The following is a 15,905-nucleotide window of genomic DNA, read 5'->3' on the forward strand; positions in this document are numbered from 1 at the left end:
AAGTGGTATCATTTTTGCCATTGGTGCTGAGGGAGCCAAGAGACAGTGTAAATCAATTTACAGCCTATTTAAAAGTGGGGAACAAAATTCATGAGCCTTAACTCAAAAACTACTTCAGATTATTATTATTTTATTATTAACTGATGTGGACTTCAACCTCCTTTGAGGTTTCACTGTTAGCATGATAAAATTCATAGCTTTTAACAAACTGTCTGGTTTCAGTATTTATTCAGTACATTACACATACAAGGAACCATACAGCAAGGGGAAGGTCACTCGATTAATCCTCCAAAGGTATAAGTGGGTATGATCATATGCAATACAAAACTAATAGATATTGATTAGTGTGACAATGCTTCACTGAGCAGATGTCTCTTGAAAGGCGAGTGGAAGCAATTTGGTACTGGAGGCTTTCTTTGTCCTCTCCTCTGATGGTAAGGTAAACCAGGACCTGGCCAGAGAGCTCCATGCTCACTATGGTATGACAACACCCTTAATGCCAACCTGGCTCAAACAGTACTGTAAGAAAAACATTTAGTAAAGTCCATACATCCCCTGGCCCTCCCAGGATGTCTCAGTGTACCCCAGTGCCAAGGTAAAGTTCTCCCAGCCTGTGGTCAGGAGTCACTGATGGGCATACTTAGCCCCTCCAGCATACCAGTCCTCCAAAACTGGTTTCTTTCAGCATTATAAAATGCTCTTACAAAACAGAAATCAATCTGTGTTATCCCCATGGGCTGTTTATAGCTCTGGCCAGACCCAAAATTCATGCAGTTAGGAAGACAACCACTGCATATCTGGTCCATTGAATAAGACAGACTAGAGCTTCTCTGTGCCCTGAGACTTCTCTTGAGAACAAAGAAATGCTTGTTTGGTCAAGGGCTGAGACCTTCAAGAAGATCACACAGGGGTACATGCTCAACCCTGATGGACATAGCTTTCAAAACCAATTTGATCTCGCATGTCTCAGCTTCCCCTGTGCCTGCCTATGCTGGATCCATACATGTGGAAACAAAATCACAAAGGGACAGAAGTGTGAAAAACATTAATCCATCTTATTTTTTGGAAGGAGACAGCATCAAGCATGGGGATAATGTGAAATCCTTGGGCAGGCAACAAGGAATGAATGTCAACAGAGAGAATACAGAGAGCAGACAGCTTATGCAAGGGAATCAGACATATCAGTTGTAATGACTTTTATGACACACATCTTAGTGAATGAGAATGTCTTGATCCTGGTGCATCTGCACCTCTGAATCTGACATTTCCTTTTAAGGCCTTGTTGTGGTAGCAAAATCTGATGAAGATTATGGTGAAACACCCTATTGTAGCCTCAAAGAGGCCTTCTGCTGAAGTCACCAGGGCCACACCAGTAGGAAACTGGAGGGAAGAGAGAAATAGGTTACATGTGCTTAGGGAGATCTGGGGTGTGGTGACCACAAGTGTTCCTCCTCCAGGAACTCCCATAGCTATCTTCTGGGGCCTCAGGTAGCAAACCTACTTCAGCACAGCTATTACTCAATGCTTAAGCTTATGACCATGTTTAGGCCTCTTTTGGTCCCTCCCTAATTTGGTCCCTCCTAATTCCCTAGAATTTGGGAAAGGTGACATTTTTCCATACAACCTCTAGCTGCTGTCTCTGTTGTTTGTCTGTCTGTGTCACTGGACTAATCAAAGCCTCGACAGCTTCAATGGAAGCATCACTTGTGTGTCTGGCAAGTCTAGTTAATCACAGGGGTTTTTTTGCCCTTTCAGAGCAATGGCAAGAAAGAAAAGTGATAGAAACCAGAGAGCTTGAGTTAACCATTAGGAGGCTCTGTGAATCTTCTGCTTGAATACAAGGATGAAGGAGGGTAGGGAGAAGGAGCGCAAAAATCATACAAGACTCATAGGAGATGCCTGATTCAGCAAAACACAGATTTCTCAGCCTCTACAGTCAAGGCTGACTCAATACAGTGGTTAAGTAGGCCCATAATTTCACTTGTGACAAATACCCTCATCTTCATTGAGACGACTCATGCCCTTGCAGTTGCTTAACTACTTTGTGGGTTTGTGAACCACCTCTCAGTAAAGTCATCTGGTTACTGCACACTCTTGTTTGAAATTCCCACATTGTGAGGGTAGGTACTTTCAATAATGAACACTCTTGGGGCTGTGTCACATGAAATCTTTTGCCTTTTAAATGCAGATGACAGGTTACTAAAATTGTTTCTCTCCACCTACCATTTTTTTTGCAGTGCTGCTATGTGCTGCATATGCCAAACTTTCTTCTGTGACAGTAAAATATTTTATCTGGTTTAGGTCTATTATCTGGGCCAAGAAGAAACAGAAATGCCTTCAGATTTGCTTATCATATTTCATTGAGCAATCCTGTGAACATGCTGAACAGGTTGACAGTTATATTTAAATACAATTAGGTGTGGTGAACTCGCTTGTTTCAAAATTTAGTTTTGTAAACATATAAGCATTCAGTTTCTTGTTACTTTCATACCAAGTATGACACTGACCTCTGCATTCTCACAGAATTCTTATTCAGAATTTCAGTGGACCCTCATTGTTGTTGTTAAATTGTACATGTGTTTTGTCAAAATCACACATACCATTGACATTTTTACTCAAAATTCTTCAGAACTCTGACTCTATTCTGGATCTGCATTTTTCTGTAGCCTAATAGTTGAAAGTTCTTTGGGTTGCAGTTGCAGCATAAGCAGAGGTTACAGAATGAACACACTTTATTCTTGTTCAGCCTGAAGTCTGGAAAGTCCATCTGTTTGTTCAGTGCAAGGAGTTTTATGTGTGTTATTTTTTGGTATGAGAGGATAGGGCACGTATCTGCAGCCTGTCACTTTTGAGCCATCACTCATTTTACTCAATTGTTCTTGATGAGGCAAGGTAGCTTATGTTGGTGGGTGATACAGGAGAGATCCTGTATAAATTGGCAAAAAAAGGTATGAAAACTCAGTCATACTCCTTAAGTATTAGTCATAGAGAACACGGCTATTTCTCTGCTTTACCTCATCCTTCTGAATTGAATAAGGACTTTAATTCATTACATCTAAACGCCATGTATTTGACCTCTGCCCTCGCCCGATATTCCAGGGAAATCATTCCTGCCCCTAGAGCGGTGCAGCCGAGACCTGTCCTTGGTGTGGAGCTGCATCTTCAGCGTCGTTTCCTTATTCCCTCCCTAGGACCAGCAACGCACCGGGACGGCCACGGAGCAACTGGGAAATAATTACAAAAGACGTCTCTGGAAAAGAGGACGAGGAAGTGAAATCAGAGGGCTCCGCCGTCCTTCGGGAAAGGGAAAAAATACATCTAAATCCCTGAGCAGATGGTGAGTGTAAACACACCGGAGGGAGCTGAGCTCCTCCCGGGGGGAGCTCGGACTTTCTCCTCTCGGCTGCTCGCCTCTCGCCCGAGGAGGCCGGGGGAGCTGCCACGGACAGACACGGGGAAGCGCACACACAGCCGCACGGAGTACACGCTCATCACCCCACAGACAGACAGACAGACACCCAGGGAGCGAGGCAGGGCCGCTCCGCGCCGCGGAACACGCGCCCCGCACCGGCACACGCGCGAAGCGCCGCCCCGGCCCGCCCCCGCATCCCTCCCTCCTCTGCTGCCGCCCTCCCTCCTCCCCGCCCGCCGCGCACACACACGCACACACCGGCCGCAACATGACGGGCGGACGGACGGACTGACAGACCGGGGCACCGCCGCTCCGCACGGATTATTCTCCCCGCGCCGGGCGACGCGGCGGAGCAGCGAGCCAGCGGGGCGGGGGCGGTGCCGCGCCGCGCTGCCAGGAGGGTCCCAGCCCCCGCCGGCAAAGGGCGAGCGCGTCGGGCGCTGCAGGAGCCCGGCCAGGTAACGCGTCCCTCCCGGGGCTATTGCCGGGCACAACCGGGCCAGGCCGCGGGGCGCCGCCGGGTCCCGGGCGTGCGGGTGCCCCGGGGCGGCGGGGCCGGGTGGCCCCGCTCGGCAGGTGCCGAGGTGATCGGGCGGGTGTCGCCCCGGGGCGCGGGCGGCCCCCCTGCCTTGGCCTCGCCTTCCCCGCCCGCGGGGCGGCGGCCGCCGGGCGCCCTGCGCCGACCCGCGGCTGCGGCGGTGGGGGCGGCGGAGGATCGGGGCTGCCGCTGCCGCAGCTCCGCGCTGATCCCCGGCAGCCGCGCTCCGGTAGCGCCGGGGATTTGCGAGGGCGGGCGGGCGGCGCGGGGACAGCGGCGGCGGCGGCTTTGTGGCGGGGCGGCCGCAGGTGTCCCCCGGGGCTGGCCGGGCTGGCCTGGGGGCAGCGCGGGGCTGGTGGGGCCCGGCCTGCGGGGGGCACGGCGCGGGCTGCCGGTGCCCGGTGCCCCGCTGGCCGGCGCTCCGGCCTCGCTGCTGCAGGTGACGGGGAAGAAATCCCATCCTTTTTTTGTTTATTTTTTGGCGTTTCTTCTTTCCGTTTCCCCTCTCTTTCCCTCTGTGTGTCTGTGTTAGGCAATCTGCAATTAACCGGTGAAAATGACAAGAAGTGGTTTCAGAAATGGGAATGGGTAGGGCTCGGCCACTGGCTGTCATGTGTGACCTTTGCCATGGATTTGGAGGCAGGAGCTGGAGGATGCTGCATGTGGTTTCCAAAATCGCATGGCAAGCTTAAAAAGTGGAGCAGATGGTGATGGTAGTGCTTATTATGGAAGAGCTTCATGGAAATCCTTTATTTCCTTTAGACAGTTTTTGTTTTGCTCCTCCTAGCTAAAGAGGTTGTCTTAGACTTTTGGCAAGGAAAGGATGTTGCTGCAAGTTGTCTTGCAAAGGAAAGGGGTTATTTTGCTCTTCCACAGAAAAGGGATCCCCCCTCCCTCCCAGCTTTATGTCTTTCTCCTTTGGGATTGACAGCAGTAAGTGTCTTGGCATAGACAAACTGCAGAATGCTTTATTTTCTTATTGCACACCTTTATAGTTGAATGTAACTAGAAAGGAGACTCAGAGTATTCTCTTATCCCTCTCTATGCCAGATGTGTTTTTCTATCTAGTATATATTGCACTTGAAGTGTTAAAGTCTCAGGGGGCACGGAGGTGGGGATGTGAGGCAAGGTCTGCTAGTTACTTCAAACAATTCTCCTTGCTCATACTTAAGAAGGAGAGAAAGGAACATGTTGTAAAAGCAGCTGAGGAATATATAAAAGTGAAATATTAATGAACTGAAAAAGCTCAGATAGCAAAGATGTTGTGCCTAATCATTCAGGAGGGTTCTTGTCCTCTTTACAACTATTCATGGTATGTGTTCCTGTACTACAAATGCAGTTGGTATAAAGGATGGTAACGTTTGTATTTATTTAACTGGAAGCATTAGTAGTACATTTTGGGGTTTTTTTTGGCATCAGTGATTGTCTCCGGAGTAGCTTCCTTTAGCTGTGATTTTTAAGGCTGCTGTAACAAAGAGAATTATTAGAAAAACAGTAAAAAATACTTCAAGAATATTTTCTTGGAAATGTAAATGGGAAGGGCTGACTCAGACCTGGAATAATCCAGAGGAACAGCTAGTCTTGGAAAGTCCTCTTAGAGACATCATGATCATGGCTGAGACATTATTAATCTCTCACATCCCGGAGAACAACATCCCATAAATAGGCAGCACTGTCTCAGGAGAAGGCAATAATACACAACTGTCCAGGGTCTGCTGAAAGTGAGACATAGCAGCAAGGGGTGTTTTCTGCCAACTGAGGTTCCTTTACCTCTTTGTGTCTGGAGTGCAGAGTGGTCCCTGTACTTTGATTAACTTCCCCAGTTTGGCTTGGAAGGAAACTTAAGTGCAGCAGCTTTCTGCCGTAGTTTGTTGAGGGAATTTAGTTCAGTGGGAAAGTCAGCCCACAGGGTGAAGTGTTGTAACCCTGGCTGTAATCCTTGGCAGGACCTTTTGGAGTAGCTGGTGGCTTGAGGGAGGCCCGCCTTCTGGAGAGCTCGGTGCAGGCCTGAGTAGGACAGCAGATATGGGGAGCTGCACCAGACACATGACCTGGAACAGCGCACAGACCTTGTACCATGTCTGACTTACATGAGTTAATGCTTGGTTTTTAAGTCTGTTAGTCACAGACGATGCTGAAAAAGCATCTTGTATCCTCAGGTCTGTGCATGTGGTTGTGTGAGAGCAGGATCTCTTGTGCTGTGTAAGCTGCGTGTGGTTGGATTTCTCCTTTTTGATTCAAATCTAATGTCACATCAGCCTTTGAAGTTGACATTGAAGAAGTTAGATTTGGCAGTGTTTTGGAGCTTTTTTGCCTGAGTGTTTCATAAAGTGAAAGAGAGATGTAGAGAAATTGCTCCATTGGGAAAAATTCCCACTCTTCCATGAAAGTTCGTGGAAGATACTATGGCTTTGTTGGATTAGCCCATCTGGAGTACTAGAAAGAATAATGGGCACTGTATATTTTTTATGATGTTGGGAATTAGAGAGATAAAAGTAAGTTACTGAGAAAAGCATTTTGTAAAATTAAACTCTATGATAGTTTTAAAAAATCTTAAATCTATCTACGTATTCCAGAACCATGATACTTTTCATAGTGTTTAATTGGATTGTTTTCACTGTAATTTTGGAGGCCTCCTAATAAAAGGAGGCTGTATTTACCTTCCCTTGAGGCAAGGGAAGAAGTGAATGTTGCACTGTGGTTTTTCTGAGGTTGATTGACACTACTAAAGCACGACATGAAATAACATTCATGTGTCACTGCACATATCAATGGAGAAGAAACCATATGAACACTTAGTCAAATAAAATAGCAACCAGCTTGTTGTGGTGAGGAGTTGAATATCTTCTATCTCCTTCTTAGAAGTTACTCTTTATTGTAAGTTTCAGTGCATCAGGTCTTCCCCTTGAGAATAGTTTTGCTGTAATTGGAGGGGCTCATCATCAGGGTGGGAGGAGGGAAACAAAAGGAAATATACACATAAATAAATGGCAAATAGGGGCTGGGTTTGTTGCCTGAAAAGTGACTGCAGTTTCTTCAGGTTTTTCTCTCAATATTGCCTTTATTTGGCAGTTTTCTGTAGTGACTGTAAACTGGGTTACCTTGATAAAGTAAATACATTTTTGTATTAGACTTGACTATTGAGTGTACTGGCTGTGTGAGACAGCATGTAAAATAACAGAACTTGGAAGTACCTAAAATCTATATTGTCATTTGTACTGGTAGGATTTCATACATATTTCTGTGCTTTAGCAAGGGCCTGTAACTTTGAGTATGGAAGATGCAGCTGTCTATTTTACAGGCATCAGGATTAAACTTCTGTAGCTGTTCGGTAGTTAAATATGTAGTTACTTTTACTTGCTGCTTCTTGACTTGTTCTCACTCCACTACATAGTGGGCTGTGTTGGTTAGATAACACAAACTCACTCCATTACTGAAGGCTGTAGTATCAGTTGTCTGATGTATGGCACTGAAATGGTAAAAATAGTAATAATAATAGTAGTAGTAGCAGCAGTAGTAATAATGCTTTCCATGAAGTCTGCCTTTACCTGAAACGTGACTGTCTGACAGAGGATAGTTGGTTTATAGGAAGGGAAAAGAAGCTACAGGCAGGCAATAAGTAAAAGTAGTAAAGTCCTAGATGTGGAAGAAGTAAGATTTTTATTAAATGTGCACTGTAGTCTTGTTGCATGTGTTTTGTAATTCCGCACAAAATCTAAAACGTAAAAATTAAAACCACACTGTTGAGAGGGATTACCAGACAGGAGTGATGATGGTTTTGTATCCAAACATTTTATGTTGCCTATGCATGGTGCTGTGTTTTTGCCCTGATTATTGCTATGAAGGCCCACATGAGTGTTGAGGTGTGGATATGTAGTTCTTTTCCTCATACTTGGGACATTGAAGCAGTGATGTGTGGAAGTCACACAGCTGATTTGTGATAAAGACAGTTGAACTGGAATATGCATCTCAAGTCCCACAGTCTTATCTTAATGGATTAGTTATATTTATGTAGTTTTTTGAGAACTTGGCATAGATGTGGAAACTTGTTACAGATCAAGTTGCAGGACTGTGTGTCAAGTTATGCAGATTTTCTCAATAAAGACTAATTACTATCAGGTGATTTTTTTCAGTCAAGGCAAAAGAGCTTTTCCTGGATTTTTCTTGTTGTTAAGTTTGAGAAAAAGCAGTTCTGCACTCGTAGAATGTAATGATGCTTTTACATTATTTAAGGAAATACCACTTAATTTTTTATAATGCTCTAGCATATCAGGAATTTGAGATCCGGCTCAGTCAGTAATGCTTCTGAGGATCACAGCTGTTTTCCAGTGTGAAGAACCAGTTGTGACAGACTGGTGGGCAGCTTTTAAAAACGCTCTTTTGTAAATTTCGGTAGTGCAAATCATTGCTTCTGAAAGTATCTTGTTTGGTTCTAGTGCATATCCTGCTGTGACATTTTTTGCTTATTTCATGCTTGTTTTTGGGCCCCTCTACTGATCCTAGTTTGATTTGCCATCTTTATGTGATCTCTGTCAACATTTTAATATGAAAATAACAGCTCTGAGATGTGCTGATTTTGTATAGTGCAGTGGGGTTTAAATTTGGGTGAGAGTACAGAAGTATTCAACAGGTTTCTCTGTGTGTTGCTTGTGGCATAGTCCAAACCTTGTAATTTACCCAAGAAGCAATGACATCTGTTCAGATGTCACCTCCCAATGATGTTAAGCTATCACTGTGTGCCATGCCAGCCAAATCTCACACTGAGAGAAAGATGGAGTCACCCAGTACCTCCAAAGTATGGTCAGAGAGCGAGGTATGCTGTGCTGAGGTGGCAGTCTCTTCCTACTCTGCCAATATCCAAATGCACCAGCAGTTTGTGCTTTGTGTTTTGTTCTGTGTGCTAGGTACTAATTCCAAGTTCTAGAGTGTCTTCTAGCTTTAATTTGGTGCAGTGCCAATTTGTGGGGCTATTTTTCAGAACTATACTGCCTCATTTATTTATTACTTTACAGTGTTTTTTCTTATTTTTTTACTAAATGACTGCCAAGGAGAGAGGAGAAGAGCAAAGTTTTACCATCTATTCTTGAAGAAGTTTTGGCCAGTGGCAGAATTTCTGCTGATTTGAATAGGAGCCTTAGTCACTGTTTTGTCAGGTTTTATGACTTTAAAATATGGTGGCTAGATTCTTGATGACCAGCTGAACATGTTGTGGCACAGAGGATATGGAAATAGACTAACAGTTCTGCCAAAAATGGATTGCATTTCATTTTTTTCCTATTACTTGTCACCACACGTATTACTTTATTCTGTTCAAGAATATTTAATTGTTAACACAGAAGCTTTAAATAAGAATGCAGTGTATATGTTGGGAGGATGAAAATGCTAAGAAGCTAATTTCATTTGGAGTATTCAGAAATATTAATAAACTGCCTTGGAAAGCAAATTCTGCCATAATATATTCATGTTTTTTTCCCTTGATTTTGCTGAAGAGAGGTGAGTGGGAGAAAATGGCAATAGGGAAAATGATGTGGCTTCCTCCATATTTATTTCCAGTAAAGGGACGCTGCAAGATGATGTGCATTCTTTCCCATTCATTGAGACCTCTCAAATACTTTGAGTGCAGATCATGCATAGCTGTGAGTGTAAGGTATCAATTGTGCTTGAAGTGACATGTTCAGTTTTTAGTATTTCTTGATCCTTAAACCGACTGTGTTTTAAGTTGGGCCACCCAGCATCTGCAGGAAATGGCATGTCCACCTTGATATCATGTAACATACATTAGGTTCAATTTGCATGTGGAAGCACAAACATTGTGGTATAATAGAATCATAGGATCATTAGGGCTGGAAGTCACCTCCAAGATCGAGTCCAGCCTTTTATCAAATACCAAGGTGCCCAATGAACCATATCACAAAGTGCTGTGTCTCGTTTTTTTAGTACTTTGTGGGGCTGGGACTCCACCACTTCCCTGGGCAGACTGTTCCAATGCTTAACCATTCTTCCAGTGAAGAAGTTTTTCCTAATATCTGGTCTGAACTTCCCTTGGTGCAACTCCAGGCTGTCTCCCTTTGTCCTGCTGATAGTTGCCTGGGAGAAGAGGCTGACCCACAGCCTTGGGGTGCCTGAACCACAGACTCATTTCAGGTAGTTGTGGAGAGTGGATAAGGCTTCCCTTGAGACTCATTTTCTCCAGCCTGTAGAACCCTAAGCCTCTCCTCATAGCGTTTATGTTTCAGACCCTTTACTTGTTGCATGACTACTTGGCTGTTTGGAAAAAAACCCATCCAGCAAGTGAAGGTACACCTGCATGTTCTCCAGAGCCTTTGAAGGCATTCCAGTTGATTTCTTCTGTTAGAGATTACTGAACTGTCAGGGATCCTGAGTTGGGAGAGCCATGTAGGGATCTCCTGTTCTCTTCTGGTTTTGCTGTTTCCCTATGTAAAAGTAAATGTGGTATAAGGAAGGTGATAGCAGGCTCTGCCATCTCTGTGAATAGCAAAATAAAATGGTTTTTGGTGTATGTGAATTTAAATTTTGGATTGTGAGTATGTAGTGTTTTTTAGCTAGTTAGTACAGCGGTTACCCTGTGAGTAGGACATTCAGGCATCCTAATTTGTTATGGTTTTGAACCCGTTTTTTCAATGTAGTGGCTGTGAGCTCAGGGACAAATGTTGGCCCCATAGCCCAGTGGCAAAACTGCTACTGCTTTTAATGAGGCCTTGATTATACCCTTAAATAATATTTTACTGTATGTCTGTTTGCTTTGTACAACATTTATTTTTTTCAAGGACTGATTTTCAAAAGATAATGGGCTTGTACTGTTTTGATGGTTTTTGTTACATCATTAAATTCTTAGTACTACTAAAAATTAGGTTATAAGAATGTTTCTTACAATAAATAAGTCCAAAAGAATAGGAATTATAGAATGTTTAAGACTGCAAATACAATAGATGTGAATAAGTTCAGTGTCTGAAAATAAACTGCTTTGTACCTGTAGGCACCTATTCTGTGCTAATGGTGATTACGCAAGAGGACAACACAAGGCATTTAGAATGTTTATGAGATCCACCTGGAGGAGAGGTTCAAAAGACCAGGGCAGTTAAAATGATTGCCTAAATTTAAAATTTTCAGAAATAGATGGATGATGGGAAAGTAAAAGGAAGAATACAATATTTAGGAAAATTATTCTAAAATAATATCGGCTGGAGAGTTGTAAAAAACATGTAGATGAGCAGTAAATGATAGAAATATGAAGGAATTAGTTTGTCAAGTGATAAGTGCTGACACCACACATGGCTTCTTTTTACCTGCTAATCTTTATAGCTAGCAAAGTTGGGACATTTGCTGAGATGGGGAAGAAAAAGTCACAGAGGAGAGGTGATGGGGAAAGAAGGGAAAATCAACAGGTCTGTTCTCCCAGCTCTTTCTGCCTTTATTCAACCACAAAACGGGTATTAAAAGAAATTTAGGGATTAGTCACATGAGCTGCAAGGTAATCTTTATTGTCTTTAAATCCTCATCCCAACGTCCTGATCTTAGTCAATTACGGCTTTGGTGTCTGTCTGTGGCAGCATCTCAGCAAATTTCACACCAGTCTTTGGTACTTGCTCATGGCCCTTAATAAGGGAGCAATGTACAATTGTCTGTTAATGATAGGTTTTGTTACAGATTAAACTTTTAACAAGCAGAAATCAGAACCAGAAGCTACAAGGCTGTTTTACACTGTCAGGTCTGCAGCACTTATGTGTATTTTTAATAGTTTGTTTTGCTAGTTAGTGCTTTTCATTTAGTACTTGCCATGAGCTAAGAACATGCAAATAACCACCTTACATGGCTTAGCTAAAGGCCTAATAACTTATGCATCTGAATCCTTTTTGTCAAGAGACATGTATCATTTTTACCTGTAATAGTTTCAGTTTCAGGCTATTAGCAGGTGAATAAGACTAGGATGTTAATATGTAAGCAACTCACAGGATGGGTTAGCTAAAAACTTCATTCAAGTCATATTAATATAATATTCCCAAGACACTGTGGGGATACATTTTCTGGGGTATATACTGCATACACAAACATATGGTGTATGTTTGTGTGTATATATAAAATAGAAATGTTTTCAGTGAAAGAAGATCAGCAGTGGTGGTTTCAGTTGAAAGCTATCCTGTTTTTAATATGGAATAGTGAATGGTTCAGGAAAAAAAAAAAGGATTTCTTTCATTTATTGGTTTAGAAACAGTAAAATGGAAACAGAAATCCACTCTCAGATATGCAAGTAGGGGCCAGAGGTAGGCAGAAAATAACAAAAGCAAAAAAAAAAAAAAGCTACTTATCCTGGTTTTAAGTGGTTTATTTTGTTTGGGGCAAGATGTTTTTCAAAGCTGTATATTGCAATACACACGTTATTTGTAGCCTTAATTTGAGAGGACCTTAGGATGATAGTGTCTGTTGAAGAAGGTGAGCAAGAAGTAACTGTTGGAAAAGGGTATGAAAATTTTAGGTGTTTGTCTCTTTTCTCATGCTTTCATTTGAATTTTATTGTCATCTTGCATTATAAATGTATAATTTTGTATGCTTTGAAAATAGTTAAGGGGGGGGGGGAATGTATCTATCAAAGAAGCAATTCCCTAATAATGATAATGATTCTTACAGTTGGCATAGGACAATGCATGTGACTTCTAAAATGCTGAAGTTGAACACCAGAGAAACCGTAAAACACTTACACAGCACTATATCTTCTGCAGCATTTTCTAAATATAGACTAAATCCTTGTCGTAAAGAGTTTGTATAGTTAAAATAAAACAAGACTTGACATGACACAGAGCAGCTTGAGAGAGGCATGAGAGCTGTAGGTGAGGAACTGTAAGAAATTAAACAGCTGTTTTAAAGTGAAGGATTTTTGGAAGGCTTGGAAGGACAGTGAAGATGACCACCCCTTTCAGGTAGAATTAAAAAAAAAAAGGAGTTTAAACTCCTTTTGTTGCCTATTGTTTTAATTAGTAGGTGTTTAGAAACCACTATTTCTTTCCAATTTAGATAATAAAAACAGTAACTACGTGAAATCTACAGAAGTTTCTTTTTGGTAATAGATAAAATAAATAAGAAAGGAATTTAAAGCTGTTACCAGATGTACACATGTGGGTCTAGATCCTCAGCTGCTGTTACAGCTTTCAGTGGAGCTCAATGCAGGTATTGCTGGTAGCTCCTGTTCGTATTTATTAGGGTGAGCAGTGCTGCTGATGGCAGTGGAAGAAGGATGGAGTAGGCAGAAAATGCAATAGCTTTTGATCTACAGTGCCTCTAGCACCCTTTCCTTGGTATGTTGTTGGTTCTCCTCTGTTCCTCTTGAAACTGGTTTTCTGTCCTAGTAGTTAAAAATGAAGCTTGCAAACTATTGGTACATTATGCTGCTTGGACAAAAAATGAAAGCACATTACAGAGAAAACAACTTATCCTGAATTTCTATGGAAACAATACTTGTTTATCCTCCTGTTCAAGGGTCCTACTGCACAAGCTGCACCAGGTGTTTCTGAACTTCTTGGTTGCTTTCAGGGATGTTTGACAAAAGATTGCAAGTCTTAAAAATTAATTGAAGTTTTACTGAGTTTTGAGAAATGGGAGAGGAGACACTCGTGTAAATTCTCTGGCTCAGAGAACGGCTGAATGTTATGATCAGTATCAAAGAGTCCACCTGGGAGAGGAGTCTTGTACGTGTCCCAGCTGCTTGCAGCTTCTTAGACATTGAAATGAACGAACCACAACATGCAAATCTGTAGGTAAATAGGCCCTGTTAGGGCTGGCATTCATAATGGCATATGAGGGGAAAAAAAACCTGATTGTCTTTCTTAAGTTGTTGTTTGTTTGGGGCTTGTGGTTTGGCTTTTTGGTGGTGGTGGTTTTTTTTTTTGGTTTGGTGTTTTTTTTTTTGGTTTTTTTTTTTTCCAAATGGTCTTCCTCCTTTCCCCTGGGTTATTTTATATCATCTTTTTGAAAGTGCGGGGTGGAACGCTTATTCAGGGTGTTGTACTGACACCTACTTGATGAGAATTGATTTGTTTAAGCCCTTCTGTTTTATCCATTTACAGCACCTGAAGATTTGCTTCTCTTTTTTTTTTTTAATTACTTAGCTGAAGTTCTCCAGCAAGCTTATTGTAGCCATGAACCTTTTATTTAGTTCAGCTTTTGACTGAAAAGATATAATGTATTGTGTTTTTTAATTGGTCTGTTCACATTGACACTCAGCACATCTATTGCAGAAGCCAAGAAGGCCAGACTTCCTTTTGTTCTGCAGAGTCACAAAAGAATAGAAAGCCCAAACAAATCCTGCTGTGAAGAAGGTGCAGTTGAATTGGTTTTGCTTTGAACTAACCTGAGTGCTTGAAAGAACAGACAGAAGCTGTGCCTACTTAGTGAAATGTGTGTTGGGCTGGCTGGCCGTAGTGTAATAACTGAGGGAAAGATCCCAGTTAGAGATGCTCAGCTGAAGGTGGGAAACCACTAATTTATGTATGCTCTGTTGCCATTCAGCTTCTCCCTGGTACTTCTGGTTTGAGAAGGTTTGTTAAACATAGGGAAGTAGGAGAAAACTTCAGAGGCATCTGGTTTTCTGTGCAGTAGCAAAACACTTAGCAATTAGTTGTGAATGCAAAATCCAAATATTTGTATTCAGATAGAGTGCATTCCTGCTGAAGCGTTTTGAGTGGTTTGTTGCTCTAGTAGAAAATAGAAATAAGGCAAGGGAGTCTTTGTGTCAAGAGAAACTTAATGGAACGTTATGTTTCAGTACTTCAGTCTTTATGCTAAGATTTGGAAAGCGTACTACTTTTCTGAGCTGTACCTGAGCACAAATTGTGGTGAAGAACATACAGAAAAAAATGTTTAAGAGAGTGACTGTGAAAAATAATGATATTGTTTGTTTGGCACAGTGACAACATCAAACCTTTCCTCATGTGTTTATTTTGGAAAACTGTTTGGGCAGGGCAGTACTGTGATTATTCAAGTCATGTTTGGATATAAAATGAGCTTGGTTTGCTCTGTCAGGCAGGTGTTGCTGCATTCCAGTAAAAAACGTTTGCTGAACTTGTGTGCAAAAAATGCACCTGTTTATGGGAATGACAATTTCAGCCGAGATAAACTGCTATGCAAGCTACAGCAAAGTGACTCAAGGGTGAACCATCCTTTTTTAAGCTGAGATTCTTCCTTTGCCACTATGATAGTTTTGCCTTTGCTCCTGTTAGATGTGCTTCAGTCAGTGCTGGTTGTACTTCAGCTGAGCTCTGGTTACTGTGTGTGTGTGTTAAAAAGACCTTTTGTAATTTATGTATTATGAATCATGGAAAGTTATTTCATGGGCTACTTTATTATCTTGAATACAGCAGCTTGTAATACTGAAGGGTTTACCAGAGGGATTTAATGAAGCTGTGACAATAGAAACAATTACGGGGTGGTAGAAAGAATCTTTGAATGTATTATTTTTATTTCCCTGGAGTTAATCTTCACATATCAAAGTAAATTAACCAGAATATGCTGCGTTGATGTCTTCTGGATTCCCAAGTCAAAAGCTATTATGAACAAAATGTGATTCTCTTTATTCCCTGTCCTACAATCCTGTCTCAAAGTCTGCTCTTAGTGAAGTCTATAGAAGTGAACAAAGTAATGTTCTGCATGAGTATCTGGTATTAAAGGAAAGACACTAGTCACTGGGATATGTACAGGTAAAATTGTTTCAGGAGGTATTTTTGCTTTCTGAATCTTCAGCTCCTGCCACCCTCTGTCCCTATCCAGCTGGCTGGTGTCATCTTCATGCTCTTTGTTATCCCGAGGGTTGGCTGCTCACAGTGTCTTGTACAGGTTTTCACCCAGAGCTCAACTGCAGCTTGCAAGCCCGGCTACCTGCACCAGGTGTATTCCACGACACTACTCTAGAGTGTTTGCATGCCTCAGTTTGTCCCTGTAATGCCC

General features: G+C 42.2%; 1 protein-coding gene across 9 annotated transcripts in view; it reads left to right on the forward strand.

Annotated features, from left to right (window-relative positions):
- The window catches only part of CCSER1 (coiled-coil serine rich protein 1), a 621,761-nt gene that overhangs the window by 19,500 nt on the left and 586,356 nt on the right, over window positions 1-15,905 (forward strand). For 8 of the 9 annotated variants that reach the window (XM_064416942.1, XM_064416939.1, XM_064416938.1 and 5 more), the window contains one exon: window positions 3,192-3,337. The gene's annotated coding sequence lies outside the window, so the exon portion shown is untranslated. Of the gene's footprint in view, window positions 1-3,191; window positions 3,338-3,642; window positions 3,871-15,905 lie in introns of those variants that run through there. The other variant, XM_064416940.1, reaches the window with a different exon arrangement.

The sequence above is a fragment of the Passer domesticus genome, chromosome 4 (assembly GCF_036417665.1).
Source record: "Passer domesticus isolate bPasDom1 chromosome 4, bPasDom1.hap1, whole genome shotgun sequence".
Taxonomy (NCBI): Eukaryota; Metazoa; Chordata; class Aves; order Passeriformes; family Passeridae; genus Passer; species Passer domesticus.